Source organism: Enhydra lutris, unplaced genomic scaffold (genome assembly GCF_002288905.1).
Source record: "Enhydra lutris kenyoni isolate GAN:26980312 unplaced genomic scaffold, ASM228890v2 scaffoldscaffold9, whole genome shotgun sequence".
In the NCBI taxonomy this organism is placed as follows: domain Eukaryota; kingdom Metazoa; phylum Chordata; class Mammalia; order Carnivora; family Mustelidae; genus Enhydra; species Enhydra lutris.
In genome coordinates this window covers 57,403,873-57,419,667 of record NW_019154093.1, presented here as the reverse complement: position 1 = coordinate 57,419,667, position 15,795 = coordinate 57,403,873, and the positions used below count along the sequence as shown (strand labels likewise).

Genomic DNA, 15,795 nt, shown 5'->3' with positions numbered 1-15,795 from the left:
ATTTTATTTATTTATTTGACAGAGAGAGATCACAAGCAGGCAGAGAGGCAGGCAGAGAGAGAGGAGGAAGCAGGCTCCCTGCTGAGCAGAGAGCCCGATGCGGGGCTCGATCCCAGGACTGAGATCATGACTTGAGCCGAAGGCAGCGGCTTAACCCACTGAGCCACCCAGGCGCCCCAACAAAGAACAAATTTAATGTGTCACTCTCATTTTATGCATTAGAGCCACATTATTTAATACGTAAAGATTTCATAATAATCTGTTGCCCAAAGTGAGTGAGAGAACAGGTTAGCGTTCTTTAATGGAAGGACATTGTGAAGGTTTATTGAATTTCAAGTGAAGAAAATACCTAAAGCTCTTCCTGACAATGTACTAGATATCGTGTACATTTCCTTTTACCCTTGGGTCTCTGGTTATAGATCCTAGGAATTCAATATTGGTCACATACTTCTCCCAGCTCTCAATACTAACCCTAGAAAGAAGGAACACGATTGGGTCCAGTTTAAAAATGGGGACATGAAATGAGGCCACCTGATTAATGATGGTCAAGTGATCTGTAACTGTTATGAGTCCCATGGTGACCTATACTTGGGTAGTGCCTGGTCCCCTGCAGTCTCATGGGGTCAGAGTAGAGCCTGGGAGAGCAAGTTGCTCATTTAGGCATGAAAGCCTGAGAACAGGGACCATATGTATTTAGACTATTGTATCTTCAGTGCTATTAGACATCTCATACCCGAGTCAAAAGGCTCAATATATGTTGACTGGATGAACAAATGAATGAATGAAAAATGTCTTGATATGTCTGGCAAAATGGTAGAACAGCTGCCATAGAAATCTGAATGCTTAGAAGATTGAAGAAGTTTTTGAAAGATGTGTTCAGAGAAGTGAGAGAACTGTTCCTTCACGTGTACAGCTGACTTGTGCTAGAGAAAATTACATAATGATACAAGAGTGGGGTCACTACGATTCTTATTCTCTCATATCAACGGAAACTACAGTGCTGTCCAAATGCTAAGGTCTGGGCTCTCCCACTCTCAGCAGCAGCCGTTTCAGACTTGTTCCACTATCCTCAAGCCTTCTGCCTGCCTCCTTCAGGTCACTTAGTACAGAAAGGCTTGCTGCCAATTTTACAGAGAAATTGGACAACATCTAACCAAAGAAATAATCTCATCTGCCTGACACCTCATGTAGAAATGTGTCAAATGGGAGTGTTATCTCTCCCTGTCCAAGTCTAATCTTAATCTTCTGTTCCATTCCTTCAAGGAACTCACTCCTTTCTTTATCTCTGTCTTAGAAAATTTTTAGAGTTTTACTGAAGGTCTTTACTGAAACTCTTTTATGGAAGCAATAAGCTGTTCATATTTAAAATGTACAGTTTGGTTAGCCTTGACATCTGACTACACCTCTGAAGCTATCATTACAATCAAGATAATGAACATATCCATCATCTCCAAATATATCCTTGTATCCCTCTATAATCCCTTATCCATCTCCACTCTTGTCTCATTTTCCTCCTCCACAAAAGGCAACCACAGATCCACTTTCGGTCACTATAAAATTTGTTCACATTTTCTAGAGTTTTACATAAAGAGGATCATACATTAAGTATTCTTTTGGGGAGGCTAGCTTTATGCATTCACCCACTGATGGACTTTTGAGGCTATTACAAATAAAGCTGGTATGAACATTCTTGTACAAATCTTTTGTGGATGTATATTTCTTCTATCTTGGGTAAATAACCAGGGGTGAAAGGGATGAATCATATTCACTAGATGGTATGTATGTTTCATTTCTTTTTTCTTTTCTTCTTTTTTAAAATATTTATTTAGTTATTTGTGAGAGAGCACAAGTTGGGGGAGGAAAAAAAAGAGAGAATCCTTATGGAGACTTCCCACTGAGTGTAGAGCCCTACAAAGGGCTTTATCTCACAACCCATGAGTTCAGGACCTGAGCTGAAACCAAGAGTCTGTCACTTAACTGACTGAACCACCCAGACGCCCCATGTTTCAGTTCTTAAAGATACTACCAAGCTTTTTTCCGAGATTGTTGTACCATTTTACATTTCCACAAGCAGTGTAATAGCGTTGTAGTTTCTATACAACCTGGACAACAGTTGGCACAATCAGTCTTTTAGCCTACTCACAGGTGTATAAGGATATCTCATTTGTGGTTTTAATTTACATTTCTCTAATGATTAATGCACATTTTTCCTGTGCTTATTTGGCACGAGTGTATCTTTTTTGTTAAAAAAAAAACTGTTAACTCTTTTGTCCATTTTTTATCAGGTTGTTTATTTACTTTTATTTTATTTTTTTAATTTTATTTTTTATTTTATTTTATTTTATTTATTTTTATTTTATTTTATTTTTATTTTTATTTATCAGGTTGTTTATTTTACTTTTAAGAATTCTTTAGATACTATGAATAGAAGTCTTTTATCAATTATGCAACTTCCCAAAAATTTCTGCCCATCTGTGGGTTGTCTTCTCATTCTCTTAGCAGTCTTTTGAAGAGCAAAAATTCTTAATTTTGATGAAGTTCATTTTATCATTCTTTTCTTCTATGAATAATGCTTTTGGTGTTGTATTCCAGAAATCTTTGCCTAATTGGAGGTCACAAAGACTTTTTTCCTAGAAGTTTTTTGGTTTAGGTTTTATATGAGGTCTATGATTTGTTTTGAGTTAATTTTTATATAGGGATCAAAGTTCAATTTTTTGCATATTGGATATTAATTTTTTTTCTAGTATCATTTATTGAAAAGACTATTCTTTCTCCACTGAATTGCCTTTTCTCCTTTGCTGAAAGTTAATTGACCATGTATTTGTGGATCTATATCTGGATGCTCTATTCTTGCCATTGATCTATTTGTCTTCCATGCCAGTTATGTTATAGGCCCCTTGCCAGCCTATGAATTGGTTTTCTTTGGATCAGGTTCCCATCCATGGACCAGTCACTGCAGCCAAGTGTTAGAGGGAGCTGGCTTGCAAAGTATGAAGGAGAGTTGCAGAGAACTATCCATGTGGGCTGAGGGCAGGGCAGTTTCCTTTAACATGTGCTATGGTTATATGTAGGCACCAGATTCTATCCTGAAAATATCCCACTCTTTCTCTGCCTCAAGTTTTACACTCCCTTCAATAAATTTTTTATACTGTAGACCTTTCTAAAATGCAAATCTGATCATATAATTTCCTTTCAAACTTTCATCAATGGTTTCCTAATTGCCTTTAGGGTAAAGTCCAAGTTTCTTGACCTTTGAGACTCAACTTCTGTTTTCCCTTCCAGTTTCAATTCTTAGCGTTCTCCATTCTCCACTTATAGGCTATATTTTAGCCATTTGAATTACTTGCCATTCCCCAACATATCACACTCTTGCTCTTCTTGGGCTTTTTTTTACATGTTTCTTCTGCATAGAATATTTTCCCTCCAACTCTTTTCCCCAAGCTAGCTTTCAAAATTCTCGTAGATATCATGTTAGATATAACGGCAGTTCAGTTCAGCAAATATTTATTTATTTTTTAAAGAATTTATTTGTTTATTTGAGAGACAGAGCATGAGCAGTGGGGAGAAGAGAAAAGGGAGTGGCAGAGGGAGAAGCAGACTCCCTGCCAAGCAGGGAACCTGACATGGCACTCGATCCCAGGACCCCAAGATCACGACCCCAGCTAAAGACAAACACCCAACCGACTGAGCAACCCAGGTACCCCTTAGCAAATATTTATTAAGCAACTACCATGAGTTAAAAACATGTTCTCTGATAATGGGAAACCAAGTATAACACATCTGGCTGTTAGTCCTGTCCTCTGCCCAGTTCCCAATATCCAATGAGGTGGGTTAAATTTCTTAAATTGGGATGGAGAGAGGCAAGGTGAAATGGAGGAAGTAGGATTCTGCATTCCCAATATTCTCCCAACCCAGTCTTCCTGGATTAGGCAAGTGAAATGGGTGCCAGGTAACTGAGAGATTCCTGGAATCAGTGCTGTGATTCTGGAATTCCTAGCTAGTCATAGGACCTAGAATCATTCCTAGTACATTTAAGCTAGAGAAGTCAAGTACCAGCAGATTGGTCCAAACTCTAGCTGAGAGTAGGATGGATTTTAATCATACAGCCAGACCTCTGGAACTCTAGCCCACAAACCATGTAGTCTCACTCCAGTCATTTCATTAGTCTCACAATAATATGACCTTCTAATTAATGAAATTGAATTTTGGGGCCCTATTTGTCTGTCATGGAGGGGTTTACTGTAGGGGGAAGACAAGTGTACCAAAGGATAAAACAAAGATTGCTATGTGGGTGGGGTGAGGGGGATGGAGCAGAGCCTCTCTGAGACTGGGATATTCAACTGAAACTTGAAGGGTGAGTAGGATTTAGACCAGGTAAGAGAGTGGAAAGGTGTTCTGGGCAGCAGAGTCTTCTCTGATCCCCCAGACTAGTGTAGGCCTCCTCCTTGGGGTTTCAAGACTCTGCTGGCTGCTTAGTCCTGTCTCCTCTATTTATTGCACATATCACAATGGTATTTTTCCTTTGTTTATCTCCCTCCATTAGACTGGAAGCTCCTTGAGAGCGGGGACTGAGTATTCAGGATCAAGTAGCCTATCAGTTCCCTTTGTGTGAAGTAGGTACAAGGACTCTCTGGGCAGAAGAATTAAAAAGGTGATACTCTGTGCGGAAGAATTAAAACAGGTAATGCAGGCCCAAAGGCGCAAGGGTGGCTTCACAAGGGAAGGCACTTTTGTGGGAAGAAAAATGGCATCCTTTCCTAAGGAAAGATCAGCCCTGAGCTAAGGGCGTGATTTGGTGAATGGAAAATGGGCTGGATTTTAGCCTCCATTCACTGTACAGCTGAGTGTCTCTGTGAAGCACACAAACTCCAGAGCTGTACAGAATGAGCCTGGGGATTTTTCACTACAGTCTCTGCAGTGACTGACTAGTAAAGGGACTGACATACTAAAGAAATATTTAAGGGACGCCTGGGTGGCTCAGTTGGTTAAGCGGCTGCCTTCGGCTCAGGTCATGATCCCAGCGTCCTGGGATCGAGTCCCACATCAGGCTCCTTGCTCGGCAGGGAGCCTGCTTCTCCCTCTGCCTCTGCTACCACTCTCCCTGCCTGTGCTCTCTCTTTCTCTCTCTGACAAATAAATAAATAAAATCTTAAAAAAAAAAAAAAAGAAATATTTAAAAAATAGTCCATAGAAATGGAACCTTAGACTAAGGATCCCAGTGCTATCTTAGTAACACATGTATTCTAGATAATCAGCTATGACTATGGACGTGGCTGGTAGAAAATGGTGGTGACATGTGATAGGCAGTCATTTCCAGTGGAAGACTCACTATAGCCACTGAAGATAGCTTGTCATATCAGGGAAATAATGGGATAGTTGGTCAGACCTGTTCTTGAGTACATAAGAATGCCTTAAGGAATTTTCCAGGGGTCATAAGAGTCCCGCAGTAAACAGTGGTCACAAAACCCCTGAAGCTTATTTCTGGTTTACTTTAGTAGCAAAGAAAGCACTTATGTATGCACTATTCTCCAATATTCTATATTTTTTGGGAATAAAGCTCATTTATAACCACCTGATCAAATATGAATTGAGAAGACAAAAGCTTGACATGGTTTTTGAACTCAGGCAATAAGTAATGATATATTAGGGCAACGAAGTTGATGAAAGTCAACTGAATAAAACAGAAATGGAGGAGTTTCTAAAAATGTTCATTATTCTAAGGCATTATTAAATGAAAGATCATGCCATTATTTTATGAACCCCTAAGAAAGAAAAAAAAAAGCCAATTACAAACAAGATTTGTAAAACACATCCTGATTTCAGAGATGTTACAATATTTAAGAGAAAGCATTATAGAACTGATGAAATTTCAATCACAAAATACCTCACCTTTTTCTTTTTTGAAGTTTTTATTTTTAAGTAATCTCTACACTCAACGTGGGGCTTGAACTCACAACCCCAAGATCAAGAGTTGTGTGTTCCACTGACTGAACCAGACAAACACCCCTCCATCTCTTTTTTCTTTGTTTTAATATATTGTCATATCTTTAAGGAAAATAAGAGTTATTTTCCTGGTGAGAACAGTCTAAGAGTTTAAGTTCCCTTGACAGGTACGTCTTCATGGCAGGTGCAGTTTGCTATCAAAGTTTCATGACACCATCTGTTAAGATTATTTTCATATCATTCCATCCTCATTGAGCAAGTAATTTGGCATTCCTGGCACCCTTCTCTGCAGGGGAGGGAATGTGTTGATCAATCCGTCTGAGTATTCTATTATGGTTGGCAGTCAAAACTTTTCCTGTAAATTAATATATTATCATGTGATTTATACAGTTGTCTCTTATATATTTCATGCTTCTGAGCTTGATCAATTCTGGCCTAATTGATTCTCAAACTGCAAAGCTAAGAGCCAAACCCTAGAAGAAAATGACTTATTGGCATTATCATTACCACATGAGGCACTAGTTGAACAATGAGCTGACCTCTTTCTTTGTCAACTTTAAAATGCAAACAGCACTTTGAGCATGTGAGTTTTGATCTATTTGACCATAAGACATTTGAGAGTCAAGAGTGTTCTACTTACCTTCACATCTTCCAAGAGGCCCAGTACAATGTCTGAAATATTGTAGGCACCATGTGAATGTTAAAGAAGGGAATGACTCCATATTTTCAGTGGACCATTCAGGCCTAGGTAGAAAAGAATTAAATTCATCAGCTACCTGGAGACCAAAGCCATTCTATGTTAAGGGTGAAGTATGACAATCAGGAATGAATCTGACAGAGTTTGTAAGAAAAAATTTAATGTCCTGGAACAAAAAGAGAAATGGATAAGAAGAATAATGGTGACATTATTGTATCATATTTTTAGGACTCTATTTTTATTTCATACTAAATGTTTCCTAAATCTACTTTTGAAAGGTTATAACTACTGTTCTTTTCCTTCTTCAATGTATTTAGAACATATTTAGAAAGTTTAAGTAGATGATAGAGAAAATTTTAAGTTTCATTTTGAAGACATTTAATTTTATTTACAATTAAACTAGAGATATCAAAGTCTAATTTCTAATTATTAGAATGTAGTAAAAGGAACATATTTGTACAGTTATAACTCCTAATTATTGATTACAGAGGAAATCAATACATATGCTGGAAAATATTGGCTTACTATTTTATGTTCATTTTCTATAGTAAAGCACATGGGATGGCTGAAATTGCAGATGCCCTTTTTCCTTGGATGGATCTCAACCAAATATCCCAGAACATCTGGAATCTTTCACTGTGGAAAAAAATAAACAATAAAGGCATTTCTCCAATTTAATGTGTGTGGAAATTTGATGAAGATCTAGTGAGGGCTTTCTTCTAACCAAGAGAAGGCTGAATGGTTAGTTGCCAAGAATCCTTGAGCAGTGGCATTTACCTAGAGTCTGAGATTAGTCTCTCAGCCTCGTGCGTCCAGTGGCTCAGTTGCTCTTTCCCCTTTTTTCCTTTTCATTCACTCCTGAACCCACTGCTGTGGGCTGAGTCACTCCACTGACCTTGCTCTTACCAAGGTCCCAATGATCTTGTATACCCAGTGGACACCACTTATCTTTCATAACCTCTTTGCTACATTTACTCAGGATGTGCAGAGCCCCTGCTTTGTGTTCACCAGTCCCATTTCCTTTTCCTCCAGGGCACACTGCCTAACTATATTTCCTAGGCTCCGCCTGCCGTTAAGTGGGACCATGTGACTAAATTGCTGACTAGTGGAAAGTGAGAAGTGATTTGTGCCACTTCTGGGCTTGGCCACTTCAGCTTGCTGCACTCGTTTCTCCATGTGTACTCTCCGTTTCTTTGCAGAAGAGTCTTCTCATAGAAGACTCTAAGATCTTAGGAGATGGCATAGTCAAATGGTGGGAGGACTTTCGGTGCTTTGGGGCCTCCTCTTTCCTTCCCATTGACTACAGTGGAGGGTGACCTGAGTAAGAATGAAACTTGAATGTGTGAAGCCATTGAGGTTATTTGTTATGGTAGTCAGCTGTTACCAATACTTCCTTGGCTTCTGTGGGGTTAATCATGCCTGAATCTCCTTTTTTATCTCTGTCCCTCCATTTCTTGTTTTTGTAGACTTCTCCATTTATTCCTTACATATTTATTTAAGTTTCCATAGCTATTTTCTTTCTCTACATGTGTTCTGTGAACAAACTTATATATTCTCATGGACTCTCATGGTCTATTTCTGATATGCTGTTATGTAAGGAATGTGTTCCTAAATATTAAATATAATTCTTACTAAATATTAATATATATGTATTTAACCTATTTTGTACTGTGTTTTATAAGGTTTTGTTTTTAGAAACTTTTTTTATTTTTTTAAGAGGGCTCCACATCGAGCAAAGAGCTCAAAGCAGGGCTTGAACTCAGGATCCCGAGATCAAGAGCCAGATACTTAATTGACTGAGCCCCCTAGGCACCCCTTATGAGGTTCTGTGTTAACCATGATTTTGAAATCTTTATTATCTATTTCCTCATCTTCCCTATTCCGTAGTAAATTCAGAGTTGATGATAGTTTTTGCTAGTTCTTTTATTGGACTGTAAAATCTCCTCATGCATTCAACTACGATTTATTAAATATGTACAACAAACCGTCTTATTCTTCTTTTTGCTGTGGTACCTAGTACAGCACTTTGCATAGAATCAGCAGTCAGTGAATATTGGTTGAATTGAACAAAACTGTTTATTGCATACCTGCTATATATAAGGCTCTGTGCTGGAGTTAATGTGAGACAAAGATAAATATAAGACTTGATTTCTATTTGCTTCATCTTTTCCCATGCCAAACAACCTCTTACTTCCCACCCCAACTGACAAACATAATATTTGCAATTCCACAAATGAGACTACCTTATAGTCTTGGTATTCAGAGGTGAGTCTAGAACTAATCAGGCCCTAAGATAAATCCAAAACTTGACTTTATTACTAAGATAGTGGATTAATGAGGTTTCATTTTTTCTTATTGCTTGGAATTCAAAAGTATTAGAATGTGAAGAGTTTTCTGCTTTATCCAAAATCAAACTGCATTTTCTTTTTGATTAAGTCATTTGAGACCACAGTTTACTTTGTATCTTTTACTGGGTAATTCCATTCACTGGAATAACTTTCTTCTCTCCTTTCTCCTCCTCCTCTTCCTCCTCCTCCTCCTCCTCCTCCTCCTCCTTCTTCTTCTTCTTCTGCTTCTTCTTCTTTTTGATTATTTAATTATTTGACAGAAAAAGAGAGAGAGACAGCAAGAGAGGGAACACAAGCAGGGGGAGTGGGAGAGGGAGAAGCAGGCTTCTGCTGGGCAGGGAGCCTTATGTGGGGCTGGAATCCAGGACCTTGGGATCATGACCTGAGCGGAAGGCAGACGCTTAACAACTGAGCCACCCAGGTACCCCTCTCTTTCTTTCTTTTAAAAGATTCTTAATCAGATGTATTTATCAGAGCATTATTTTATTACAGTGAATAGATATGTTTTGTGAATTTTCTGCCAGGGTCAAATTGTTTTCCACATCTTGATGTTTATTCTCAACTGCCATTTCCTTTTAATGTCTTTAAATATTTTGGCATTGTACCACATAACTGGGCCTTGGATTTTTCCAGTTGCCTACTTTTTTTTTCTTTTCGTATTACCTTTTTCAAGCTTTCTACCCTTATCAAGTTTTTTGATATCTATTTTGTTTATAGTTTCATTAACTATTACTACTTTTACTTTGTAATTACTACTATTACTTGTACTACTGTATCTATAGTACCACATTTTAGTTGGTGGATTCTAGTATAAACAGCTTCTATTAGTAAGACAAGTTCTGGATCATGATTGAGTTCTAAGTGGTTCTATTTGCTTATAATAAGATCTGTCTGCACATCTTGGTCAGTCAGTAGTGTACATTTACAACAGAGGTTGGGTCTTTTCGTTCATGGTTTTTTTTTTGGTAGTTGCTTTTGTAGTGACCCAATGTTGGGAGAATTTTCAAGTACAAAGTATTTTTATCAATTGTAAGTCTAGTAGTAAATGGAGAAGTTCCAATTTTAATGATTCTGCAGATGAGATAACCCAAAGGGATCCCCCCCTCAATTTGCTTAAAAAATATACACATTTATATTTTATTATTTACCCATTTATGTAAATAAGGAAGGAAAATTCACACTTTAAAGAGTTTAAAGAGCTGTGTGATTTCGAGAAAATTACCTGACCTCCCTTTGCCTTACTAGGTTGTAATGAAATTCATTGAATTAGAACAGTATTTGGTACCTAGTAAGAGCTCAAGTGTTAGCTATTTAAAAAAGTGTTGTCTATTATTATTAACTAATGCAGCAAGTATAAATATCTGTTTTCGGGGATCTGTGGTTGCTGCTGTTGATAGTCACTATAGTACAGGAAAGACAATGTTCGTCATTCTTATCAAATAAGCGCAATTGTACTGTGTTTCTCTGAGTATCAGTAACATCTTGAGGGTTTGGAGGAGCACAGTTTATGATAACTGCTAAACTAATGAAACTTTTTTTCCTTTTAAATTGAAAACAGAGATTCAGAAAAGCTGAAGAATTTATTAAGACAGGACTTTTAGATTCCTTGGGAACTTTTGGTTCATGTCAAACATATTAGCAACTTCTTGTTTGCTCAGTTCAAAAGCAAAGAGAACAGCCCAAGTCAGTGTTTCTCGAAGTATAGCGTGTGAAACTCTGCTCTCAGTCTCTTGGGGTGGATGCTTGTTTAAAAGGAAGCTTTCCAGAACTCTCTTGGAACCTACTGATTCATTGACGGGTTAACCGGTATCTCAATTGCCTCTTATATAACCTTAATTTGGAGACTCCTGGCATACTGAGTAACGTGGGGAGAAAATATCCTCCCTGCACTTGAAATCTGAAAGAATCAAATAGGGCCAAATCCTGGGTACCTTTTAGGGTAGGCTGCTCTGCTAACTGAGTTGCCACGTTTGATGCTTTGCCTGGCTATCAAGCATCATCCAAAAATTGGTTCCCTTAGGATCCAAACCTTTCTCTGCCATTACAGTTGTGACTGGAGATCTTGAGTTCCTTAGCTGTTTTCATCAACAGTAAGAAAAGGAATTCTGGAACGCTAGTGATTATGGAAATCAAATATGGGCCTGTTCCACCTTAAAGGGCCTAGGCTTGCCTAAGTGCTTGGGTCTTGCAGAGTTTGGGCACCACCATATTTGGAGCGTGCCTACTTTGGGGCGGGAACCTCCTTGAGAGTGATTAGGTCAGCGCTGGGGGAGGTGACCTTGTTTGGTTTCTGGCACCCGAGAACAGTGGTGCACTGTTTCTGCTGCCCCCGTTTACCTAATTGGCCCAGGCGCTCCATCAGAGCAAAGCCGCCCAAGAGCTCCTCGCTGGCCGCCCCCGCGGCCCGCAACTCGGTAGAGGCGGGAAAGCAGCGCGCCTGCGCCGTGGGAACCGGGGCCGGAGGCGAAAAGCGGGGAGCGGAGGGGGGCCGTTGGAGCCGAGTAGCGTACAGAGCGGCGTGTGACGCGGGGACGCCGCGCGCTCCCAACGTCGCCCCGGTTTGACGCACACGGCACCAAACTGTGAGTTTCAGGGGTTATTTGGTCGGATTCTCCGGGACTCGAGTGGGTTTCGGGCCTCTGGGCTGTGGCGGCGGCGGGATTGAGGGTGGCGGAAGAACTTGGGGGACCCGACCTTCGGCGCTCGGGCCCGGGCAGCTACGCCCTAGGCTGGGTCCCAACCATCCAAAAGGACGCGTTTTGCCGCACAGGCTAAGATGGCGGCGGCGGCCGAGGAGGCGGAGTTGGTGCTACACAAGGAGCCCGGGCCCCGGGTTCGGGGAGGCGGCGGCCGCGGCGGCCGCGGGGGGCGGCGGAGCCTGAGGTGAGCGGCGGCCGCCGCCACGGGGCGGGACTCGGCGGAGAGGGGGTGGGGATGGGGGACCTTTCCACGGCGGCGTCGGAGAATCCGGTAGCGGACACAAAGGGGCTGAGCTGGGCACTAGACTTGGGGGTTTTGTTTAGTCACATGAAGCCGAGCAGCCAGTGAGCAGTAGGGGGAAGGGGCCGAGATCAGGCGGCTTGGGGAGCCTGGCGGTCGCCATTGCAAAGCACTGAGTAACGGGGCGGTCCGAGAGCAGTCACCAACCCCTCTCCGGGTCTGCTCAGTTTTGGCCAGAAGCGCCAGTTCTGGCATTAACTGTACACACCCCTCCCCTAACGTGGGACCAGGACCGCATAGCCGTCCCCTCCCCCTGTTCTGCAAGATCTTATGCCGCTAGGTGCCTGGGAAGTAACAGCAAGAGGTAAATCGCCCAAAGTGTTTGGGTTGCCAGGGGCTTGGTGGGTGTCCAGCTAAAGCTTTTTGCTTCTCCAGGTCTGATTCCCTGGCCTTTGTGTCCCTGGGAGCTTAATCTCTGCCAGAGGAAAGCAGGTGTGCTCCACTTCTCCCGTGAACCTGAAGATGAGTTGTCCCAGACCCTTCTCAGTGATTGGAAACTTAGGTGGTGGAGCTAAAGGTTTCTTGTTACGAGACTTCCACAGACGACTCTCGTGTTGGGATCCATCCATGGTTTAGCAACATTAGTGGAAAACTTTTCTTGAACTGAGTAATACTGACATAAATTTAGTTTTTATAAAACTTTGATGTCTAGACTTCAGATTTTGTGTGGTCATTAAGAAGTACTCATCAAGGGGGTAAACACAATGAGGGCCTAAATGATGGTCCTGTTTTGTATACAAGTCAATAATTACAACAGAAATACCAAAACACCATCATCTCTTCTGGCCATTTCCGACTAATGCCAGTCTTGTTGCATCTGGATGATAGATTAGATTTGCCTTAATAGTATATTGCTTCTCTGCTGTAGTTTAGTTCCATTTCTTTGGTCCAAGAAGAAGGACAGCATTTCAAAAAATAGACAACTCAAGTTACTCAAAGGAAACCTGCTCTTTGCCTTCAGTGTCGTGTGTAAGTATCCAGGGAACTTGATGGCAGTAATCTTGCCTTGGTAGTTTTGGTGAGAAAAAAATTAGTTTTTATGAGGAAGTTATAATTTGGTTTAGACATTTTAATTGGTGAAACATGAAGGCTTGACCACTGTTGGTGCAGTGATAAGTATATTGCTGTTAAAATCATGGCAGTGTAAATTTTAGAAATCTAACATAACCTTATGCTGCACTTACGGCTGCATCATACTTTGTATATTGTGTTAACTGGGATTTTAAATACAAAACTTGGAGACAACTAATGTTTTGTTTTGGCCGGGTCACATTAACAGAGTAAATAATGTGATTGGAGGGAGAAACACATTGAGATCGTTAACTTTAGATCTGTTCAAATTAAAATTTGAATTTTTTAATGTAACTTAAAACTTTCATTTTCCTTGCTTCTTTCAGATATATATTTTCCCCCTTTTAGCTTTTCTTCTAATAGAGAACAATCTTATTGTATTAATGAATAGAAGATACATTAACATTGGCAAAATGTATTATTGAGTCATTCAGTGTTAGAGTGAAAGGAATCTCAGGGAGCAGCTAGTTATAACCACTGTTTTATGATATATTGAGGGCCAGATATGATTATGTTAGTGCATAATGGAAAATTATCTTTTCAACTTCTACCCCATTGCTCTTTTCGTTGGTCACATTGCTGGGATGAGAAGGTGACTCTCTCTAACTAGTGGTTGAAGAATGAAACAAGGGAGTATGTTTGAAAGTATCTGTTACATACTATTATTTTAATGAGAACTTTTGTGATAGTAAGTTAAAAACTGTTATTTAACATGTTACGGTGATGTAGTTTTTAAAGTGACTTCCAGTGAAATAATTCCAGATACCAAATACAGACATTTCAGGTTAATTTTGGAGCAATGTTGCTTTTGAATTTAAAGTTTTTCAAAAAGCAGTCTTGACCCCCCAAATTTAAAGAAACAAATAGCTTGATGAACTTCTTGGGAAGTTTGAAGTAACTGCCATTACTACCAGTTATTACATAAGAAATGAGATGCCAAAAACAATGATGTAGTGCCTTCATTTTGTAATAGATTTTTTTTTTGGGTAAATGGACGTGCCACTTAGATTGGCTCTTGTTAAAAACAATTTGTTAAGATTACTACGAACACCAAATAGATCTGTAAGATCTATTAGGAAATTCAACAAGTAGCAAAATCATTTATGGTAGAATCTCACAGTTCTTTAATTTCTTTATCAAATATAACAAAAACTTGTTAAATTGTATTGAGGTTTTAAAGCTTTTATGGGTTATTTAAAATGCGTTTAAATTACTGATTTTTTGAAGAAAGTTGGTAAGCTATTGCTTTATTTTCAACACCGTGTGAGTGGATTTACTTGCATTTTAGTCTTATGATAATTAGGATTATTCTCAGATGATTTGTAATTACAGAGTGAGTCTGTTACCTGCAAACCTTAAACATTTTACAGTTTTAGTTTGTTACTCAAGTTATAAGAGGGAGAGTTTTGGTGTGGTTGAACTGAGACTGTATTGGGTAGCAGGACAAGAAAAGAGAGTCAAGGACAGTTACTGGGAGTGTTGGGGATACCTGCAATTTAGAGAAATTGATAGAAAAGATCAGGTTTGTCGGAGATACACAATTAGTGTTAGGGTTACTTACTTAGATTCTTCTCATGGTATGATTCCAAAGGAAAAGAGTGGATCTTATTCTTGTAGGAATACTTTTTTCATGATTGCTTTTCAGGCAATCTTAAGGCAGAGGTTTGCACTGAATTCAGAAATAGGTATGATGAATTAACAATTCCTAATTTTTAGAACATTCTTTTTAAAAAAGTATTTTTAACTTTTTAATTGATAACCCTATATAGTAAAACATGAGAATAAAGGATGGCTACTGTGATATTTTGGATAGGTATTCAAATGAGTTCTAACTTTTTACATTAATCCCTATAGAGACTATTTTGTAGATGGAATTTGTAAATATTTACAAAGTTATGAGATGTAGCAATGACTAAAGCAGTTCTAGAAGCATTGTCTTTTAATTCAGGTTTATTAGAGGGATATCATTGCTTTTAATATTATAAACCATTTACATCTTTGAATTTTCAGAAAATTGACAATAATCAATCTGATTCTACCGCTAGCTCACCCTGCTGGTTGGCTGAAGTATTTCTGTCTTCTCTTAAAAACAAATACAAAGATCATTAGAGACCTAGAAGGTAGAACAGCAAATTCAATTCATAGTCTTTCTTCAGGAAGATGGGGGTCTCCATGAAAAAGGTATTTTCTCATCTTTAGGGTCTTAGTTGCTCTACTGTTAAGTTTTTTCTAAAATCTGCCAAATTTGAATTGTGGAGTTACTATCCTCTTTGAATTTACTAGAACTCTTATGTGATTATGAGGAGTTACTATGTTTTTGTTCTTTTAAATTCAAGATAGGACATCCTTTGACAATTGAGAGATGTTAGCATGGAAAACAAAGTCCTGTGAGATAACTTTCCAGGAGGAGAAAAGCAGAGGATTTCAGGGAGAAGAAAAGAAGCATGCCAGGACAGAAGCAGCAGCGCACACTTCCAAATGGAGGAAAGTGAGGCTGGATTAAGATTAGTGTTTCTAAGATACTACCTTTATACTCTCCCTCTACTAATGTTTGCTTTACCTCTTCTGTTTGCAAGCTATAGCCTTCCCATTTCATTTGGGATTCTTCGAACTGTGATCTTGTGAGTAACTTTGTAAAAAGTATAGATGAGTCATTTGTTCCTTGCAATTTAATTCTATTAGTCTAGATTGTGGTACAGTTGAAGTTGGTTAGAGTGATAAATATGATTTTTAGGT

At 39.3% G+C, this 15,795-nt stretch overlaps 1 protein-coding gene across 3 annotated transcripts in view; it reads left to right on the top strand.

The window, feature by feature from the left end:
• The first annotated feature begins 11,548 nt into the window (after positions 1 to 11,548).
• LOC111143144 (zinc finger protein 644) overlaps positions 11,549 to 15,795 on the top strand; it is a 106,170-nt gene continuing 101,923 nt past the window's right edge. For 2 of the 3 annotated variants that reach the window (XM_022496643.1, XM_022496642.1), the window contains exon 1: positions 12,382 to 12,957. The gene's annotated coding sequence lies outside the window, so the exon portion shown is untranslated. Of the gene's footprint in view, positions 11,571 to 12,381; positions 12,958 to 15,795 lie in introns of those variants that run through there. The other variant, XM_022496646.1, reaches the window with a different exon arrangement.